Source organism: Eucalyptus grandis, chromosome 9, assembly GCF_016545825.1.
Source record: "Eucalyptus grandis isolate ANBG69807.140 chromosome 9, ASM1654582v1, whole genome shotgun sequence".
Classification (NCBI taxonomy): domain Eukaryota; kingdom Viridiplantae; phylum Streptophyta; class Magnoliopsida; order Myrtales; family Myrtaceae; genus Eucalyptus; species Eucalyptus grandis.
The window spans coordinates 40510894-40532331 of NC_052620.1; the positions used below are offsets into that span (position 1 = coordinate 40510894).

Below are 21438 nucleotides of genomic sequence, written 5' to 3' on the forward strand. Positions count from 1 at the left end.
TGCACTGTCGGCTAGCAGAGCGGCCGTCACTGGTACCTTAAAGGCAAGCATAGAGGCGATAGGCGGCGACGGTCAGCGTGTTTTTTAAGGCCTTAAGAAATGAGAAGTCCCACCCCTAGTGAAGTAACATTGGTCTACCATTAAAACTAAATGATTAGAATCCCAACCAATTATCTATAAATAGAAATCTTTGAACGATCTCTCGTGCAAAAACTACTAAAACAGATTATTTTGGATTTTGATGCTTATTAAGGGAACGGATTCAACTTAGCAAAATTCTCTCCTGGTTTATCATCTGATTAGGATAAAGAAAAAACTTAGTACCAAAGGAAAATTATTTTCTGACTTTCCAATATTTTCAGGAGGAGAAATGGTTTGTATGAGCCTATCATGGACCAAAAAATAGCAAAAACTTGAAAGAGTTTGAATTTTCATTCAACATCAAATACGCATAACTCTAAATCAAGATGATCCGAGTCACAAAATGATAATGCAATGTACGTGAGGAAGAGATACGTACTCTCCGGCATCGTTCCTCAAGTCGAATCCTGTCAAATGCTTAGTCTCTGTCAGGGCGTCCCTCCATTTCTGTATCTGACCATCATCTCGCTCGTTTCCACACAATCTCTCAAAACCTTGAGCGAATTTACTTCCGCTTGTCAAGTTCGAAATGTCTCCGGCTTTTACCTCATGGAAGATGGGAACAACCAAGTGGGCATGATTTCCAGACCTCTTCCTGCAGTCCAGAATCTCGACCAGCTCGTTCACGCACCACTTCGAGTCGGCGTAGCTCCTGGAGAACACGATTAGGGCAATCCTCGCTTGCCAAATTGCTTTGAAAGGCTTGGATCTGATTTCTTCCCCAATGTCTTCTCTCGCGTTGTCATTGAAGCATTGAGAAAATATTCAACAGGTTGTTCTCATTTCGTATCAGCTGACATGGCGAGCAATCTTGTGCTCATATCCAGTAACAGCGAAAAAATATTAGGTACCCTAACAGTGTCACGTAATCGGTGCTTTGAACGATTCATTACGTGACACCTGTCGGTGTGTCAGTCCACGTCGTCCACTTCTCCGTTTCAAACCAAACGTGCGGGAGGTTCTCTCTCCTCTCTCCCTGGCCCACCTCTCTACACCATCTGACGCTCTCTCTCCTCTGCTCTCCTCTCTCTCCTCTCTGTCTCTCTCCCCATTCTCCATTCCGTTGCGGGTAGAACAAAATTGCGACGGTTCAGAGGAAAACATAAAGTCCGCTATGCTCTCTCTCTCCCCCCTTCGACGGCCCTCCACCTCCGCTCCGCCGGTTGCCTCCGTCGCCCCCGACTCCGACTCCGACGCCGACTCCGACGCCGACGCCGACGCAGCCTCCGCCTCCCTCTCGTGACCTCGGTGCACTTTATCTCTCTTTCGTCCTCGAAGTCGCGCCTCTCTTCCAGCAAACCGCGATGCCGACGCCCCTCTGCCGGTTGCCTCCGTCGCCCCCTAACTCCGACGCCGACTTCTCCGCCTCCGCCTCCGCCTACGCGCCCGACGCCAACGCCGATGCCGACGCCCCTTTGCCTCCCTCTCGTGACCTGCACTCCGCTCTCTCCCTCTTTTCTCTGCGGAGCGCCTTTACTGGCCAACCCCGACGCCAACGAACCCCTGCTCTCTCGTTTTGGCCTCCCTCTTCGCGAGCGAAGGTCGCTCTGCTCGCTCTTTCTCTCTTTCCTCCGTGAAGCGCCCCCTGCTCCTGAACGCGGACGCCGCCGACGCGGTCGCCTTCCCAAGCCCCACCGATAGGCGCCCCATTGGCGACTCCCGTACGTCTGAAGGTTCATTTTCTTTTTCTTTTTGGATTTACTTAGTAGAATTTGGTGCCATGTTAATGTTGAAGTTTAAAGTTACATCTGCATCAGGATTATTGCTGGCTTGCTGTGTTATTCAGATAAGTGAAACGGCGGTATCTTTTGAGATTGTTTGCATATAGTCCTCCTAAGAGATTAGAGACTTCTGAGCCTAAATTGGTCGCTCCATGCTTTTATTTTCTCCCAAAATCGTGTCTGTTGGAGAAGTTGATCCTTGCGTGCTTCTGAATAGTCATTTGCGTTGCAATTCCAAAGGTTTAACTCAGTTGTGAAGGATAAGATCAAAATTTCTCTCTAAGATCTACCTTCTTGGTCTACTGATCTATCGAAATAGGTAGTTTACTTAGGCAAATTCATTGCAGCTTGGGCTGTTTAAACCAACAAGTACCTCTTATTTTGTTCATGTGCCAACGAGAGATATGGTGGGACATCCTCACAAGCATGGAGCCAGAAGCTTATCTCTCTGTTTGCTTTGTGAGAGAACCATTGAGAATTGCAGGTTTCTTGTGTTTAGCTGAATTTGACATACAGAGACTGAAGATGACTAATTTCACGTTTCTCCCTGTCTTTTGATGCATCTCTGTTCATAATCAAGTTTGGCGAAGTTGGATTGCTACATGAGGGTATTTTTTTTGGTGTATTGCTGGACACGCAACCTCTACCCATTGTGCATCCTTTTGCGGAGGCAAATTTGGTACTTCCCATCAAGAAAATGCAAATTGTGCAATTCTAGATCCATCAACAGGAAAAAAACATTACTCTTATTGGCTATTCCCCCTTTCTTTCCAGTTCAGACAGTACATAAATTGCTACTTTAGTGGAGTTACTAACAACCCCCCTGTTAATCAAAAGGAGGCGATATTAATGGCGAACTTCTGTGCCTTTAAGTTTTGGCAGCGCATTTTCAAGGTATTGTCATAATTAGTTCTTGAAGATCATGCTGTTAGTATAATGCACGCCATCAGCCTCAAGCTTCCGATGGCGGAGCTTCTGCAGCACCCAGATCAGGAAAGGCTGATGGCGTGCATTATACTAACAAGGTATTTGCAGCTTTCTGAGGAGATGAGCTATTCAAACCTCTTATCATTGTTTTGATTTTTCTTTTATCTTTTTTACTATTAATCACTGTAGTGGTAGGTCCTCTATTTTGGTTGCATGAGACTCTATACTAACTTCATGCATTATTTTGTATTGTGTTTCTGTTCTATAGTTTAGAATCATGGATTGATGAAGTGTCTGGTGGCCCTTGTCTCTGTGTTCGTTTCTATCAGATATCAACAAAGATAATCATCTGTAGCCTTTCTTGTTGAATTTTGATTAAGCACAATCAATATTCTTTTATAGTTAAGTGTGCTCATGAAAGTTTAGGGCATGTTTGTTTGGACTTAAGTAAAAGCAAAAGGTATTTTTTTTTATTTTCCGCCAAAATTTAAAATATTTGTCAAATTTTAAACTATAATGAAAAATCTTATGTGAGTCTATGCGTCATCATTTAAGGGCTGCGAAAATTTAAGGAGTTTCAGATTGAAAGAATCAAAGTGCGTGAGTTTTAGATTAAGCAATAAGTAAATGTCAATCCAGATTGGTCCTTAATATCTGACATTGTATATTTTATGCAGTTGCATGCTTTTGTGCAATTTGAATCCATCAATGTAGCTGAGAAAACAGTGAGTACTCCCTCTATCAATAAGATGCATTATGATGTATGTTTTTCTCATCATAATTAAAATGCACATGTCCTATTATTGCAGGTTGAAGAGCTAAATGATGAGGGGAACTAGAGAAGTGGCCTAAGGGTTCGTTTAATGCATAGACACAGGGTATCTGTTCCTCTTTTTCTTCTTTAGTTGCACGAAAGCATTAGTTTCCAAATTTATGTAAATCTATGGTAAAAAATAGGTAGCCATCATTTTGAAAATCGTAAAAATGACCACATTCAAAAGCTGCCTATCCCTTTTTTGGCTTAATAAATGGCACTTACAGGTTGACAATGTCTGTGATGTGAAAAGAAATGAAATCATGCAAATGAAATCATGCATAGAAAGTCACTGATAAGAACTGACATTTTCCACTTAGGAATATAGGGTCTGCTCATCCTGCTTTTGATGCGACTGAATTAATGCTACTTGCATGTTCACAGTATGTGGTGCAAAAAAAAATTTGAATGAATGTGACTGTTAAAAGATTAACATTTTTCTGTAGAATCAGTGTTACCTCAGTGCAGGTGGGATGGCAGATTTCTTATAGTTAAAATTTTTTCTAGTTCAAAGCCTCGAATGTATGCTCGACTTCACTTCTCATTCTATGCATGGTAATTTCTACTGCGGTCTTGCTGAAAGCTGGGTGACAAAAACTGGGGATCTTCACTTCATACTGTGTTATGTGCATGCATTTGAGATTTTAATAAAAATATTGATTGAAGATTTGTTTGGGTTTAATGCACTCTGCTAAACTGGGATAATTCATCTTTGTTGGTTTTTCCCGGTTCTAGGCAAAACCCTCTCAAGCATGGGGAAGAAGGGACATGATGGAGAAGAACCCTGGGAAGAAGAAGATGCTTCTTTATCTGTGCAACGACCAGAGCAACAACTTGAGGAGTCTTTTGAGCAATCTGATGCTCTCTTCCAGGGGAATATGGTGAGTGTTGTCTCAATCTTAAAACTAAAATGATGCCAAATTAAATCGCAAATTTGGACCTTTGGTTAGACTTCTGTATGGCAGCGCTATTGGTTGAGCATCGGTTTGAAAACTTGGATTCCATGAGAATGCAGGGGAAGGGCAGAGCCGAGGCTGAGGCCAGGGAAGAGGACGTAGAGGAGGCCAATACCATCAGAATAATGGGGGAAATCATTTGGGGGCTCTTCTTTGAACAATCTCACCAGTAATGAGACTGCAATTGTGGCGAAGCAGCCTCCGGGACCTCGCATGCCAGATGGAACAAGAGGATTCGCGATGGGTTGTGGGAAGCGAGTCTCAGTTAGTACCACATGACCACGTCGTGTGATATCATCATCTTTGTGTGTTTGTCTTCAGCTGATAGATATGACTCTCTAGGAAGTATTTCTCTGGATTAACTGTGCACCTTAGAAATTTACATGCTTTTACTCCTGTGTCTTTGCTGTCATTTAATGAATGTGAGCATTGTGATAGGTTACATAAGCACATCAAAAAACGATGGTCCTGGATGTTTAACATTGAGATGTCCTGATCCATCTTGTGGTGCTGCAGTCGGTCAAGACATGATAAATCTATTAGCGCCTAAAGAAGATAAGAAAAAGTATTCTCAATATCTTCTTCGCTTGTACATTGAAGACAATAGAAAGGTATATGTGCAACCATAATCTTTTTCTTTGTGTGAAGTTTTTTTTTTAAGTGTGATAATGACTTTGCACTACTGGGTGCCTGTTAAATGAAATATAATTTCCTTTACCTCATTTTCCTACTGCCAGACCAAGTGGTGTCCTACCCCTGGCTGTGAATACGCTGTAGAATATTTTGCTGGCAGTGAAGGTTACGATGTTTCCTGCCAATGCTCTTTCGACTTTTGCTGGAATGTAAGCTTCTTTTTGGAAATTTCTTGTATCAATATGTAGCAAGTAGTGTGTTGACATACTTTTGATTTGATCTACTGCAGTGTACATAGGACCATCCAGTAAGATTGTGGCACTGTGACACAGTGGATCATGAAGAACAGTGCTGAATCTGAAAACATGAACTGGTACAGATAACTTTAAGCATGTAGAATTTGCCATCATTTGGGTTCTATGACAATGGTGTACAACGGATTGTTTCATCTTTCCTCTTTCAAGAAAGAAGAATGTTTTATGTGACTTACTTACTAGGTTGGACATAGATAGTCCTATTTGGGCATGCTTTTATCAGCAGTATGAGATATTTGATGGCCTAAAGGGCTATCATATATGGTGTAACCTTTGGACCTTCTAAAATCAACCAGTCGACATCATATAGGAGTTCCACAATTATGTCCTTTCTGTAGTTAAATTTGGAATCCTTGGAATTTCTTAATAGATGGATATGCTTGTTCTTGCTATCATATGGTTAGTGCATTCACATATTTTCTCTGGAGGAGATCCAATAATGCTAAATTGGATGATTTGTCTAGAGGATAATGATGTCACCCATGTCAGTTTGAAGTTTGAACGTACAGTAATTCTAAATGTGTCTTTTCTTTTTTTCTTATTTTAGGAAAAATACTAAGTTTAGCCACTGCAATTCTCCTTTTGATTTATTTATGCAAGTTTATTACTCCCATCTGGTCCTATACAGATATAGAACTACCAACAGGCGGAAAGAACCATCTGTATGGATTATATAACAAGTCAATGCTTGCGTGGAAACTGACTAGTGTTATTTTCCCTATATAATTTTCCAGTTGATTTTTCTTTTTTTTTTTTTTGTTTGGGGGGGCGGTGGGAAATCTCTTGGAGATACCAGGTAGACTTTGTTTTAAGTGTCTATATTTGTGCCTGATCTTAAAATTCTACATTCATCATCCTTCTGACCTCGAGAAATGTCTATCAATATGAAAATTTATAGGATAAAGGTCTTTTTTCTGTGGAGGGTGGTGGATGGGACCGATGGAAATGGAGTCCAATCACTCTGCTACATTTCGAAGCTTTGATTGAGCTAGTAGTGGTAGGAGGCGCTTCAACAGATCTGACTGGGATGGGTTTTCTATAATACTTTTAATGACTGATATGGTGTTGTCAAAATTAACATTATTGTTTTGATGTCACCTTTCGTATTGGAGTCTTTTTATCCTGTTTCTGGATAGTTTTATCAGGCTTATCTCTGTTATTTTGTCTGCCTTCTAGTCATACCCAGTTTATCAGAGCAGGCCAGGGATTCATGCTGAAAATATATGTTTTGAGAGTTTGTTATTCGTGAACTTGTTGGTGCCATGTTGACAACCTGTGTGAATGGAATTGAAGCTCTTTTATAGAAATAAAATTGACCTTGTGGAAAATGTTGTGATGGGACATGCTAAAGTTTGATCAACCTAGTGTTGGTTGTTTGTATCTTTCATGATTTGTTGTGGCAATATGTTTTGTTAAAGTGGGATGACAGGATAGAGCTGAGGTTTTACAGAAAGGTTTGTATTGGAGAGTAGGATTGTGGATAGACAATGGCCATGCATATCCTTCTTGTTGTTGTATTTACTTACATGAAATGGTTTCTTTACCAGGTGAGGCAGAGTCTGGATTGGAAAGGCTTCATCAGTGTGCAGAGAAGGAACTTCACCAGTTCCTTAGTGATGAGAATCCTTCTTGTAACTTTAATGACTTCCGCACCAAGTTAGCTGGACTTACCAGGTATCTTCTTGTTAGATTCAATTTTGATAATTAGTCGAGTAAAATATGTCTGGTAAAAATTACAATTGTGTACAGTCAATTTTATATAGACTTGAGTCCCTAGATATCCATCTATGAAATGGGAAATAGTTAGGCTATGATTCAAAAAAAGTGTCTTGTAAAGGATGGGGGCTAGACATTCTGTCATATAGGAGAACGCCTGCCCATTTTGATTCTGAATAGCACATGAAAATACTAATATTGGAATTGGTGATTATGTTCCTTTTGCCAAAAAATGTGCTTTATCGTTTCTGGAGAGAGCATGATATGCACCAATGAGCAGCTTCTTCCTGATAAATTAGTGCATGTAATATTCCTGCGGAAACTTCTTTTTGGCTTCATATATTATGTTAAAAAGTTCTGGCGAAGCTTATGACTCATCCTGAGCATAGCATTCCTATTTCTAATCCTGCTCTTTATTGTCAAGCTTTCAAAGTTTACTTTATGGAATAATATTGACTCTGCAGTTTGATGTTAACTTAAAAGTTGATTCGAGCCAAAAGCATTCTCACTAGTTCTTTTGACTGGATTTTTATGCTAAAAAGATTGTTGATTTGAAAGGCAAACCTCGACAGTGGACTTACCAAGAATATGATCTTCCAGTGCATATGGCATTGGTTGGTTGTTATAAGGCTGTTGGACAACTGACTAGTGTTATTTATTTAAGTTCATAGAGTATTACTGGGAAACAAGAATTCTCGGAGCTATTTTCCCATCACAAACACGCTCTCCTTTTATTGAAAAATCGGTGGCCCTCTTTACTTCAGCTGCAATGTAGTTTACGTAGACACTTTTCTTAATTGCCTCTGGTGTGACTTCCAGAAGGAGCGCCCATGTGTGCACAGAGACATGCGTTTGACATTCTTACATCTGTTTTTGTTGCTACAGTGTGACCAAAAACTACTTTGAGAACCTCATGAGAGCATTGGAGAGTGGGCTATAAGATGTGGATTCCCATGGTGGTTGCAGCAGGGCAGTGGGCTCTAAGAATGGAGGGAGCAGCAAGGCAAGTAGAGGTGGTGGAAGGGGAACTGCCAGCACTCGAGCTGGTTCCAGCCCAACCGATGACCCGTCTCACTAGTCCTGCAATCATCGCACGTATGCTAATGTTAAATTTGCAACCACTTGCTAGATTTCCCAGCATCGCCGATGAGGGCAGTGACAGGAAAATCTACAAAGAAGGATGGTTTTCACCAGAAACATGACTTTCATGGACAAGGAACTAGTTCAAGTGCATGGGCAGTGTCCTATAAGGGGATTATTGGTATGAATCGTTCAAGTTCCCAGTGACAAATCAATTATTAGGAGGCTCAACTATTGGTGTGGTGTGCTGACTGATTAAAGCACACGAGCAGCAGCAGCTTTTGGCCTGTTTTATTGTTGTCGCGTGTTGATGGTGGCAGCCTATAATGCCGGCCCATGTATATAGGCTGTAGGATTTCATCCTCAGTACCGTACTACTTTGGCAAAGAGAAAGAAATAGTGACTGTCACCAATCACTTAATATTTCATCTATTTGCTGCTGGAAGAGGCAAATGTACTCCATTTGTCTTATATTTCGCATATTACTTTGTCTATTGGAGTTCATCTGACCCTTGTTTTGAAAGGAATTACTTCAGAGTTCGAATTCTGTTGGATGCGTGGAGGCGCTCTCACTCAAGACGGTTTTTACTCAAGACGGTTCGCAAAACCAAAAGGATGATTCTGCTTGTGTATGATGTGCTTCAAATAGATATTTTTTTTTGAAGTAAAATTGCAGTTCTCATATGAACGTGCACAATCAACGAACGCATGGGTTCAATCATTCATTACATGAAAGAGCAATGTACTTTTAATGGGAACATGACACGTTTGTTTGTGGACAACATCAATAGCTGCTTTGAAGCTTGGATGGGTCTCTTATGAGCTTTATTTGAATGTTGCGAAGCATATAGAGCTATGTATCTTAATTTTAATAGATTCATGGTATCGATGGATGAGCTCAAGTTGTTTAGTTTATTTGCAATATTCAAGTTACAATTTGAAATTTTGGTCTATATGAGTACATATGTAATGGTTCATTTGGTCAATATATTTGATATACACGCCTAGATGATATCATCCAACGTATTTTATCTGAATGATAGGTGCTACGATCTATGAAGGGGCTTAAGGGGTGAATTCATTTCATGAAATTGACGGATGTAGCTGAGTTTTACAATATATCATGTGTTCTGTATTCAAACTTGCGGTGATTTCACTCGATATGAGCTAGAAGATCTAGTATCCTATGATATGAGATTTGCAAGTTAATATGCAACTTTACGATGACATTGCTTTGCATTTAATTTTAAAAACCATCTGTTAATGGAGATGGTTAGGTTGCCGCAACATGGGGCTCCAAATTCTTTAAGTTGATTAGGATGGGCATTGCAAACCAACTCTGATTAGTAGTTTCAATTGATTTTCCCTTTAATTAGGGAAAATAAAAACATAAAAATTAAATGCCAAGCGGTGTAGGAATCTAACTATTATACCCCACTTCTTCAAAATTTTCACAGCATTTATGTCCCTGCAGTAGCAAACCAATGCAATGATTTTGTATAATGCCTCCTTCCCAATACCCTTAGACTTCGATTTTGTTTCTCCACGGTTCATCTGGATTAGATTAAGAAGCCATGGGTGGAACATCTTTTAGCCTCTAAGAGAAGAAGGTTTGTCTTTGAACATCTTCTGACTAAGCGCGTTCAGCATCACTCTCGACTACTGGCGTGAAGCCATTTTCCAGTCCATGCCCGTTTTCATCATGGCCTTGAATTCATCATAACTGATTCGACTGTCCTAGAATACATCCATCACAGAATGAGCACTCTATTTCATATATGAACACGATATACATAGATTCCAAATTGCAGGTTGTTCTAGTTATGTATTACCTTATCTAGATCAGCATCGAAAATGATGTCTTCAATAAATTTTTCATTGTTCGGACCAAGATTGTCATCTATCAAAGCTTCTTTCAACTCATCTAATTCAATATATCCGCTTCAATTCTTGTCAAAGAATTCAAAAGCTCGAGTAAAGTGGTCATCGTTGCCAATCCTTCTCAAGTGGACTAACATAATCACAAACTCCTTTAAGTTCAGCGTTCCCCTTCCATCTTCATTAGCCTATTCTCGTATAAGATGGAGTTCTATTTTTAGATGCTAATACAAGAAATCATGACTCATCAAATTATCAGAAACCCACTTGATTTTGCAAGAAGTGCTAGCAATTATGTGAAATGGTGATACAACCTCATGATCAAATCTTTGACTAACTGATGAAAAACATATTTCCGTATTATGTAATCCGTCCATAATCTTCCAAATGCCTTGCAATTTAAGCAAAATCATGCACTTCACAGCATACAATGCGTCGACATGGAAGAAGAAAACATAAACCATGTCCAAAAAAAATGTGCTAAGCTGTTGAATAGGTGATCTTACTGCATCCATCAGCATCTGCACATCAGGATCAGCAACTTGCTGTCCATATTTGTGCAGGCCATGTTTCAACTCTTCAAATGTTAGATCTCCTTGGTGTCCATCACGTCGAACATCTCTTTGATATGATCCACTTGCTCATCAGGCAAATTGTCTGCTACTACCTACATTAACAATGCGGCAAACATGATTCGAGTTTAACTTTGCACTAAGAACAGCAATGAAATCCAACAAGGCAATGTTCAAGGACTCACTCTGAGAACTTTCTTCTTGAACTTATTCATCAAAGAGAATTGCTTTATCCTCGTCCGGACATTTTGTCCTAGTGAAATGTTGGGAGCCCTGTCCACATTCTGTATCCACTTATGCTCTGCGCGAATCAATTAAAAATACAACCTTAAAACCATTTGTCGCAAGGACCACCTTACCAGCACCTTCTGGCGTAGGTTCAAATATCTTTGCTTGAAGATCTGTAGGCAAATTAACATATATCAGGCGTATAATGAGTTCGGCAATTTTGGAGCCAAAACCCCTTACCTATGCTTCAAAAGCTCTTCCGCTGCTTCAATTTCCTCTTGAGCGACACTTGCTATTTAGTGATGCAAGAGCAGACATCTTAAGTAAAAAACACTAATCCTTTCTAGTACATCAAAAGCTTTCTTCCTTAGCACAGCATCCGATGTGCACATGATGACGTTCTCAATCCCCTAGATTCTGCACTTTAATGATAAGAAGAATATAGAAAATTAAATGGCATAAAATCAACATCTTTCCTTATAATAGCTGCAAGGCAGCAAAATGGCTAGGAACAAATGATGAGAAATCTAGAGTTTCACTTTCACTCTCCTATGCTTCAAAAGCTCTTCCGCTGCTTCAATTTCCTCTTGAGCAAGTCATTGCTATTTAGTGATGCAAGAGCAGACATCTTAAGTAAAAAACACTAACCCTTTCCACTACATCAAAAGCTTTCTTCCTTAGCACAACATCTGATGTGCACATGATGACGTTCTCAATCCCCTAGATTTTGCACTTTAATGATAAGAAGAATATAGAAAATGAAATGGCATAAAATCAACATCTTTCACTATAATAGCTGCAAGGCAGCAAAATGGCTAGGAACAAATGATGACAAATCTAGAGTTTCACTCTCACTCTTTTGTGATGACAAATGATGGCAAAGGCGGCAGCCTGGTTCATTGGATGAAAAGATAGAAACCTTCCCAGAAAAGGGATGCTAAAAAATAGTTCAGAGGTAGAGGTGACAACGGTGGGGTCGTCCCATCCAAGAATTGTAAGTTACTTCGGCCAATCGGTATGTGTTTCTTCAGAATTGTTGAATTCATTCATCACAGGACGCTCAATAGAGTTTGATGACCCCTATACAACAGAATACACAATTTATTTACATTTTACTAAACAACATGTCAAGATAAATATGTCTCAAAAGAGCCAGGGGCAGCGAACAATGAAAATAAAAATGCTCTATTAAGACATCGTGGTTGCTCTGATATGTAGTACGTCCATCACCAATTAGCTGTGAACATGTAACAATTAAGCATATGATCGTGTCACTACTCATCTTAATCTTCTCATTGTAATAGCATAACATAGTGCTCCCATCACTTTACATGAATAGGCTGGATGCATCTTTCCCATTTTAAATTCAACTCATATCTCTACCTTCTTCCTTGACCAATACAATTATCCATTTCGAATCAGAAAAAATTCGTTTGCTCTTTGTGAATTGGGCATTGCATTGACATGACAAACATTAAAAAATACAAAAGCCTCACAAGACACTAACATTATAGTTTTAGTGAGATAATATCATATGAGATGCGACATTACTTGCAAATTTATTATTCTAAAACTTCATACCATGCACCCGCCATCGTATGTTATAAACCATCAAGAATCGCTCCCTACCAAGAAGATTATTTCACATAGGAACTAAAAGTGATAGACATTCCAAGTAGGGCTAAATTATGGTTCCATAAGAGAAAGGGCAAGTTATACCTGACTCAAAAAGTAAGTAATGTAATGCTTTTACTAGCAAGATATCATCCAACATGTTACTTAAGAAAGCATAATAGGTTTCACATAGTATGCATGAAAAATTACCTCTGATTCAGCCATTTGAATGTTCCTTTTTCAAATAGACAGCAAGCTTTCAGCTTCCTCAAAGAGCCCCAATCCCGTGAGCCAAGAATCAATGTCGTTTATTTCGTCTTAAAGATTGTTGCGACTTGACATACCACAAAATAAATCTACCACCAAGAAAAAAAAAACATAAGTTTTCTCATTTCGGTCTACCAAATTTCCACAAATCAAAATTAAACTTATAATTTGTAATCGAGCACTACACACAAACATCTCCAATTTGGAAGAAAATCTGTCTTACAAAGAGGCAAAGTAGAAATAAAATTGATGATATTAAAGATCTGCACCTATGCAATGATACAAGTAGGGTATGCAAGATCCTTGGCTTCACTGTTGTGCGTCAGTTCATTAATATATATGCTGCCTAAGATTCCAAAGTCAATATAAGCAACGTTTTCACCAAAAATCTATTGATATGTTTTTCCATTGTCATAGCTTTTCGAAAGAACACAGTTACCATGCTTTATTGCTTTCTCAAATGCTTCTGCAAATAAACATCATCTAACCCTAAAAAGAAAGAAGAAGAGACCAGATAATATGATGCCTTTAAAGGGACAACATTAATTTTGATATAGTTACCTATATTCTGATCATGTAAGAAGCAAATATGCAAATCAAGAGAACTGCAATGCTGTAACATGATAATTTTTTATTTGAGCTTCACAAAAGTGCGTCTTACCTTATGGGGGGACTTCCAAATCTTCATAGCCAGCAAAGCTTGTTCTGTGTCTATACTACTGTGCGTCTTATCAGTTACACCTCGTGGGTTGCAGCTCTCGAGAAACCTTGATCCTTTCCTATTTCCAACCAAATGATAAAGAAGCATCGGTCAAACTTAGCATCACTTGACAAGGAAGAAGTCAAAAGAGAATAAGAAATGGCAAAGGATTATGATCCATGTTCATAGAATTGTTAGCAGGGTCGATGCCACACCTCAAGGAAGAAGCAACAAGCACTTGAACCTTACAATACTAGCGGTCACGAAATAAATGTAAGTATAGAATTGATTCCCAAGTTCGCGGTCACTCATTAAGGTCACATATATGTTTAATCTTAAGACTTACTTGCAAATATAGAATCAAGGTTGGTAAAGGAAGAACACATGACAAGATAAGCAAAACAAATTATTCGATTGACATCACCACAAACGTGCAGCGGTTGGTAGTTCATGTGTCTGGGTCATCTTTCAGTATGCGTTAGTATACCCAAGGCAGATTACCAAGAAGGACCTGTAAATGTGCTTCAGCTTTGAGGTGCTAAGAAAAAGTGAACCGCACTCGGGGTAGTTTTGGATCACTTAGGCACACAGTAAAACTCAAATTTGTTTTTTAAAAACAGCTTAAAGACGAGCCACTCTAAATAACACGAAGAAGCAACCCGTGGCAAGCATAAAGAAAAAGGAAGATACTACATTTGAGGTCAATAATAGGCATACAAACCTTTCCGGGTGTCATATGAAAAATAAACTATTGCCCGGTCGCGACGTCATTTTAAAGATTAAAAAAAAAAAAAGTTGGGCCCGTATGCATTTTGGGCTGGCCTAGGTCAAACACAACCCATGGATCCGACCTGGGTCAGTTTTATTATTTAAAATAATTTTTTAATAAATAAAAATAAATAAATAATTTATTTTCAAAAAAATAAAAAAATGATAAAAAAATAATTTATTTTCAAAAATATTAAAAATTGTAAAAATATTTTATTTTCCAAAAAAATCCAGAAAAGATGAAAAATAATTTATTTTCCAAAAAAAAAAAAAATAAAAATATTTCATATTTTCCAAAAATGCCAAAAATCCAAAAAAAGCCAAAAATTAATGAAAAAGCCAAAAAAATTCATAAAAACCAAAAAGACTTTATTTTCTAAAAATACTCAAAAATCCAAAAAAAAAAAAAAAGAGAAAAAGACTCAAAGAATGTTTTTCATCCCTAAAACCCATGAAAAATCCCCCAAGCAAAAAAAAAAAAAAACCTCGGGGTTTAAACAAGATTAGGTACCGAAATGGCATTAGTAATTAACTAATGTAATCAAGTCTGCGATCATAATTTCTCTGGTTGCGCAAGAGTGAGTATTTCTCCAAATACTTTGCATGGGTTTCTAATCAACCTACCCCAAATCGATTAGTGGCGACTCCGTTTTAAAAATTAACTTGCAGGTTAAAAACTTAGACTATTAAAGTCGTGAATTGGTGGACTTGGGAGAGTCTGAGCATAACTAAATTCAGCCGAGCCATTAGCCTCCGCAGGCGCCCGCCCCTGATGTGGGCGCTGAAAAAAAAGAGGTCGCGACAGCTTGGCGACTACTGGAGACATTTGAGAACTTAGGCCGTTTTATCTTGTTTAAGCACTTTGCTGACTCTGGTTTTTGTTTTTTTCTTTTGTGCGGGGTAATAGCTTTGAGTTTTTTTTTTATTATGTTAAAATAAAATATTTTGTGATTATAAACTGTTGTGCGTGCTTTACTATTTTAACATTACACATGGCACACACAACCCGGCCGCCATAAGATTTCTAGGATGGTGTTAAGAAAGATACGACCTCGAACGCGAGACTGCGATGTAGAGGTTGCCTTTCTTTTCCCTGAATTTCTTAGCCGAGGTTAGGAGGGTATGCTGTTAACGCGAGACGCAATGAGCGGATACCCTTTTAATTTCAACAAACATTCTCAATTAGAAATCGAGCCGCACGTCCCATCTGTATGTCTCTATGCTTGCCATTTTCTTTAAAAGCGAAGTAATTTATTTACTTTTACTCAGTCTTTTCTGGCTCATGGCAAAATAGGGTCAGGTTGTGTATTTCCCTTTCTTATATGCGATGGGAAGAATTGATATCCAGTTCATTCCTACCTCCAAGGGAGAGCTTCTCAGATGGTGGAAGCAGTTAGATTAGCTTGGCCAAGAGCGCGTCAAAGCAAGAATCGGTCATCTCCTCCCATTGCTCCAAATCAATATCCACTATGGAGTCATTCGAGCACTACCACATTTCTAGTGTCCTGAAACATCTACCTTTGTGTTTGGAAAATTTGAACTGACTCCAACATTGGAAGAGTACAGTCTCGCCATAGGAATGCCCTTGGGAAGGGAGCTCGCTAAACCACCATTTGGCTTTGACCCCGTGGTCAGTCTATCACGCTTTTAAAAAAATCATTCGGTAAGAGAAATTGTTGGAGCCAACAACAATGCTTTTCCACTATCATTCTTAACTGAATGTTTTGAAAAACAATCAATGACCCAAAAACCAAGATCTTCCTATTGGCCTTCTCTGGATTTATCATCTTCCCATATAGAAAGAATGCCATAAATCATTCAATCGCATGGGTAATAAATCAAGTCACTTTCGGAGCAGGATATGTAAACATGGTTTTAGTTGAAACCTTTTTATCCCATAGTCGTTTCAAGGACCAAAAAGAAAAAATCATAAGGGCCGCTCCAGAAATTTTACAAATGTGGTTCTTTTCCCATATCAAAGGATTTGGGCACTACGAAAGTTTCAAACCTTGGAAAAATATTCTCCCAATGAAGAGTATTCTCGGTGGATTAACTTGCTAAAAGACCCGGTCCCTGAGACATTCCTATGGCGAACTAAATGGTTCATTGCAGGAGAGGCGCACTTTGCACTTAATTATTACGACCCCATCCCGTTGCTGGGCCTCACCGGAGCTACCTCATATTATCCATATAGGGTGGCTCGTCGCACAGGTTCTCTAAGAAATCCCGCCACCGCTCAAATCAGATTGTTCCGAATCCTTTTCACTCGTACAGACTACAACTACTTGGAGGAGATCCGCATAATTCAGAACACATGGAGTAGATGTCACACTGAAAAGATTGTCATACCAAAAAGTTGAAGGGGCAGAACAAAGATCATCATGCATCCACATTCTACATCCTCAACCATATAATTCTCGAGGAGCTGCAACCAGTAATCCCCGATGTAGTTGATAAACTTACCTTGCAAGGGCGAATTGAATCTCTTGAAAAGAGCTTGGAGACAAGCATGAGACACGTATGAAAGCTAGTACGAAGGAACAAGTAGCTTCACAAGACTGGAATTTCCCATCGCATATAAAAATGGGCAGCTTGGCTTTTTGATATGAATATTTCTAATGTGAATATTTAGGATCGTTCTACCCTGTTTGGAAGGCCCTTTTGGCATTGTATAAATCCCCTGTTAAATAAATAAATGTGACTTGACCATTGCCATGGGCTAGTGTTCCATATGTTTCCCTAGCTTACGTTCTCTCCATTTTTTAATAAAGGTAATCACGACATAGTTGCATTCGACAAAAGCTAAACTAGAATGGCTGAAGAGAACGTACCAAGCCGTATCGAGATTGTGGAAAATGAAATGAAGCAGTTCTTCAATGTGCTTCAGCAACTCTCAAAGCAAATAGATTCCATCCAAGACAAATTGGCTCCCGCCCCAGCCTCAATTGAAGTGTTGTTGCCACAATCGTCTATCCAAGGTGAACAAGGAAGAGATACCGATGATAATATGCCTGAATTAGAAGATGACACGCACCAAATCATAGTTGAGAAAGCAAAGCCTAACAATTTGTCTAAGACTGAACATGACAAATGCCTCGAGAAGCTCAAAGAGAGGCTAAAGCAACTGCAGGGCCTTCAAGATCCTATTCCAACAGACCTCTCTATCTACTCTAAGGTCAAAATGCCAGAAAAATTCAAAATGCATGAGTTTGAGAAGTATGATGGCACGACTTGCCTAAGGGCTCATTTGCAAATGTACTTAATTCGAATGACCCAATACGTCAATAATATGCCTCTAATGATCCAGTTGTTCCAGTCAAGTCTAGTAGGTCCTGCCCTAAGGTGGTATATCACAAAAAATATAAACCTCCTTGAAACATGGAGTGAAGCAAGCGAGGCATTCCTCAAACAGTACAAGTTCATAATGGATATTACCCCTTCTCGTGAGGATCTTGAGTGCACGGAAAAGAAAAAGCATGAATCTTTCAAAGAATATGCTATTAGATGGAGGAATCTAGCCGCCCAGATTAGTCTCGAACCAACTGATTTTGAATTAAGAAAAATATTCATCAAAACCCTCCCCTATGAATACCGTAACTGAATGGTGACTATGATCACTGAATCATTCAATCAACTCATTCCAGTAGGAGAGCAGATTGAGATAGGGTTGAGGGAGGGTTGGTTCACTGAACCTACACTTGTTAGTAGAAGGCTCAACATGAAAAAAGACAAAGAATCCCTGGTAGGTGTCAGTGCAACCTACACTGCAAATACTGGTCACCTCCCGTCCGTTCAAACAAGCACAGGGCAACAACAGACCACCGGTTGTCAACCACCCCAGCGCTACAACAATAGAAGACAATTCACCCCACTTCCTGGATCTTTATCACATGTTTTAGCAATCGTCCGAAACAAGAACCTCCTCTCAATTGAGCTAAAGCGACCCAACGCTAAAAAATTCTCCAGCTATGACCCATCTAAAAAATGCGACTATCACATGGGAGAAGTAGGCCACTCGACTGACGAATGCTTCACCCTTAAGCACTGGATCTAGAACCTACTAGATACTAAAGCTTTCTCATTCCAAACTACAAAACCAAATGTCCAAAGCAATCCACTCCTCGAGCACGCCGACAAGGTAAATGCGATATTCAGTTCAGAGGCCGGTCAAATCAGAAATGGCGAAATACCTATTGTTGACATCTATTGAGGGCTAGTAGAAGCTGGGTATTATTCAAGCAATGGAATACCACCCTTAGCAACAATGAAGGAAAGGGTGTCAAGGATGATGGAGGCTGAAATAATTGTGTACGCCGGCCACATCGGCATGGTCTCTACTATATCGCAAGTCGTCATCAATTGGGATGAAGAATTTGCCGCGCTAAGCATAGGAAGGGAGAAGAAGGATTCCACCCCATTTGAGGGCGTCTTTGAAAGAGCCATAGTTCAAGCATCGACAGCAGAAGCAACTATAGTCATTGAAATCCCCAAGCCCTACAAATATGAAGGCAATAATGCAGTACCGTGGTCTTACGACTTTGATGTTGGCTTAGTCACGAGATCTGGGCGAACCTATGCTCAAGCCAATACGCAGCCTGCCAAGCCCATCACTGACGAAGAAGCCAAGGAGTTTTTGGCTGTAGTCAAAGCCAGCGAATACAATGTGGTCGAACAATTACGAAAATCACCAGCACAGATTTCTCTGCTAGAATTACTTCAGACATCTGTCAAGCACCAGAAATCCCTCATGAGAGTATTAAGTGAAGTACATGTCGCTGAAACGATTGAGCATGACAAACTCGAGGAATTCGTCAGTACCATCCTTCTAAAAGATCAGATGGCGTTTTCTGATGAAGAGATCCCTGAGGAGGGTAGAGGACACACAAGGGCCTCTACATATCAGTCAAGTGCAACGCATCTCACGTCGCTGGAGTGTTGATTGACAATGGATCTGCTCTTAACATATGTCCACTAGCGACACTCTGTCGCCTTAAAATAAAGAGATCATGGATCCAAGTACCCAGGACTTTTGTTCGAGCATTCGATGGAACAAAGAAGAAAATAGTGGGAAAGATCGAGCTCGACATTCAAATTGGCCCAACCATATTCAAAATTTTGTTCCAGGTGATGGATATCCCCACTGCATTCAATTTCCTCTTAGGGCGCCCATGGATCCAAGTCGTAGGAGTAGTACCTTCAAGCCTCCACCAAAGTGTGAAGTTCGTGGTTGGAGGAAAACTGATTACGGTCCGCGGAGAAGAAGATCACCGCATCTACCACGAGACGGCCATCCCTTATGTTGAACCTAGTGACAAAAGCGAAGCCATCTATCAATCGTTCGAGCTCATGTCTACTATACACGAAACTCGAGGGATTTTGCCCCTCGTCCCCGAAGTATCAAGCACTGCAATCATGGTAGGAAAAATCATGGTTGGACACGGTTTCATTCCAGGACAAGGGCTTGGTAGGAGAGGCCAGGGCATCCGTCAGCCTATTGAAGCCCTGAGAAGACCCTATACTATCGGTTTAGGATATTTTATGAATAAAAAAGCAAAGAAAAAAGTCGGCCTTATATATCCTCGTTTCGAGGAAACTTTCCCAGGCCCAGCCAGGATGATGCATGAGGAAGAGGAAGTGAATACTTCAAAATGGTTCAACCCCGGAAGAGCGAAATTGCCCATAATTTATGAAGACACAACTTGGCCCTCACTTATAAAGAAAGATGGGCCAGATGACATGACCACCATGTTCGGGGACATTTTCATAGGTGCCATTGAGGAAGAGTAATTAGAAGAGACAGGCGATAACTTCTCGTTCATCCAGCTTCAACACCAAGTCGAAGAATTACGCGAGACTGTACACCATTTGACAGAAAACTTTGCTCAAGCTACCCATGCATTATGCTCTCGTCACAATGAGGAGCTGGTAGTAAATGAAGAAGGCCCTACTGACACGACCTGGCGAGGGGCATGGCTACCCTTATCCCCAAGAAGCACACGGTCATATTCGCCTTTTTCCTAAATCAATGGCCATTATTTTCCCCATCCTCCTAGAGCAAGGGATAATCGGCAGGGAACTGAGCCATCCTACTCTCGAGTACTTCCTTGATTATGATCCATCCAAGCAATGTGATTATCATTCGGGGAAATTAGGACACTCGCTAGATGACTGGGGTATTCACATTCCGCTCTCCGTGGCTGTGTTTTGGCAAGGATAATCTCCTCGTGGTACCCAGCACCCGTACCATGTTCCTTGAGCATGCTAAGGAAGCACGTAGAGGAGAGGCAATCATAGACACTTTGGGCCAACCAAGTGGTAAATTTGACTACTATGTCAATTATTCAATCCCCCAAAGTTTCCATGATCATCATCACAACATCGTCCCTGATGAATGGGAAGGCATGGATGATCTAAAATCTGCAAAGCCGGGAGCACATGGAGACGTGGCTGGCGACTGGTATGAAGACTTCTTAGTGGACGCTATCAACGAAAGACTATAAGGGGAAATGGGTGCAGACCCGCTCGAGTAGAATCCTTCTTAATTCCTCTGCATACTCTCCTACGTGGGAGCCTATACATATTTCTTAAAGTCTGGCTTGTTTTGTTTTCAACATCAGTTCCACTCAAGAAACTATTTTTTGAAATCACCTTGTAAATCCGTCTACTAATAAATAAAGTTGAAAACATTTTGAGGGCAAGAGGAGACACACCAAACCGGCTTGTTGATGATAGCCAGCCGTCAAATGAAAGAAGAAATCTAAGGCCCGGGTCTCCTCATGTTTCCTTGTCCTAAATCTTCAAGAACAATTTATCACATTTTCAAAAGAAATGAGCATGCATGCTACTAACCTTATTTGTTCTCTTAGCCTATCTACTCTATGACACAGGAATAATCTAGCAGCAAGCGAGGGTATGGGAATGGTCCAGACCAACACCGTAAGTAGCCATGATAGCAATTTTGGTGACTCAGATGATGATTTTGATGATTCCGACGAAATTCAACGGAATTGGAAGCGCCACGAAGAAACAAGGCCCCCTACTATTGAAGACACCGTCATTGTCAATTTAGGCAGCACAGAAGGTCCAAAAGAGATAAAGATTGACGTGAA

The 21438-nt window shown here is 40.1% G+C and overlaps 2 long non-coding RNA genes across 3 annotated transcripts; one reads left to right on the forward strand and one right to left on the reverse strand.

Moving 5' to 3' along the window:
* Positions 1-3373: 3373 nt before the first annotated feature.
* Positions 3374-8125, forward strand: LOC120288178. Of its 2 annotated transcripts, none has more exons than XR_005546474.1 (6): positions 3374-3514; positions 3599-3667; positions 4339-4484; positions 4619-4823; positions 5076-5170; positions 8108-8125. It is a non-coding gene; the product is annotated as an uncharacterized LOC120288178 (long non-coding RNA). The 2 variants fall into 2 exon arrangements; XR_005546473.1 differs by lacking the exon at positions 8108-8125 and adding an exon at positions 5297-5480.
* A 2651-nt stretch (positions 8126-10776) lies between these two features.
* LOC120288067 lies at positions 10777-11389 on the reverse strand. Its single transcript, XR_005546308.1, has 3 exons — positions 11221-11389; positions 10938-11053; positions 10777-10847 (listed from the first exon to the last, which is right to left on the reverse strand). It is a non-coding gene; the product is annotated as an uncharacterized LOC120288067 (long non-coding RNA).
* Between the last annotated feature and the right edge of the window lie 10049 nt (positions 11390-21438).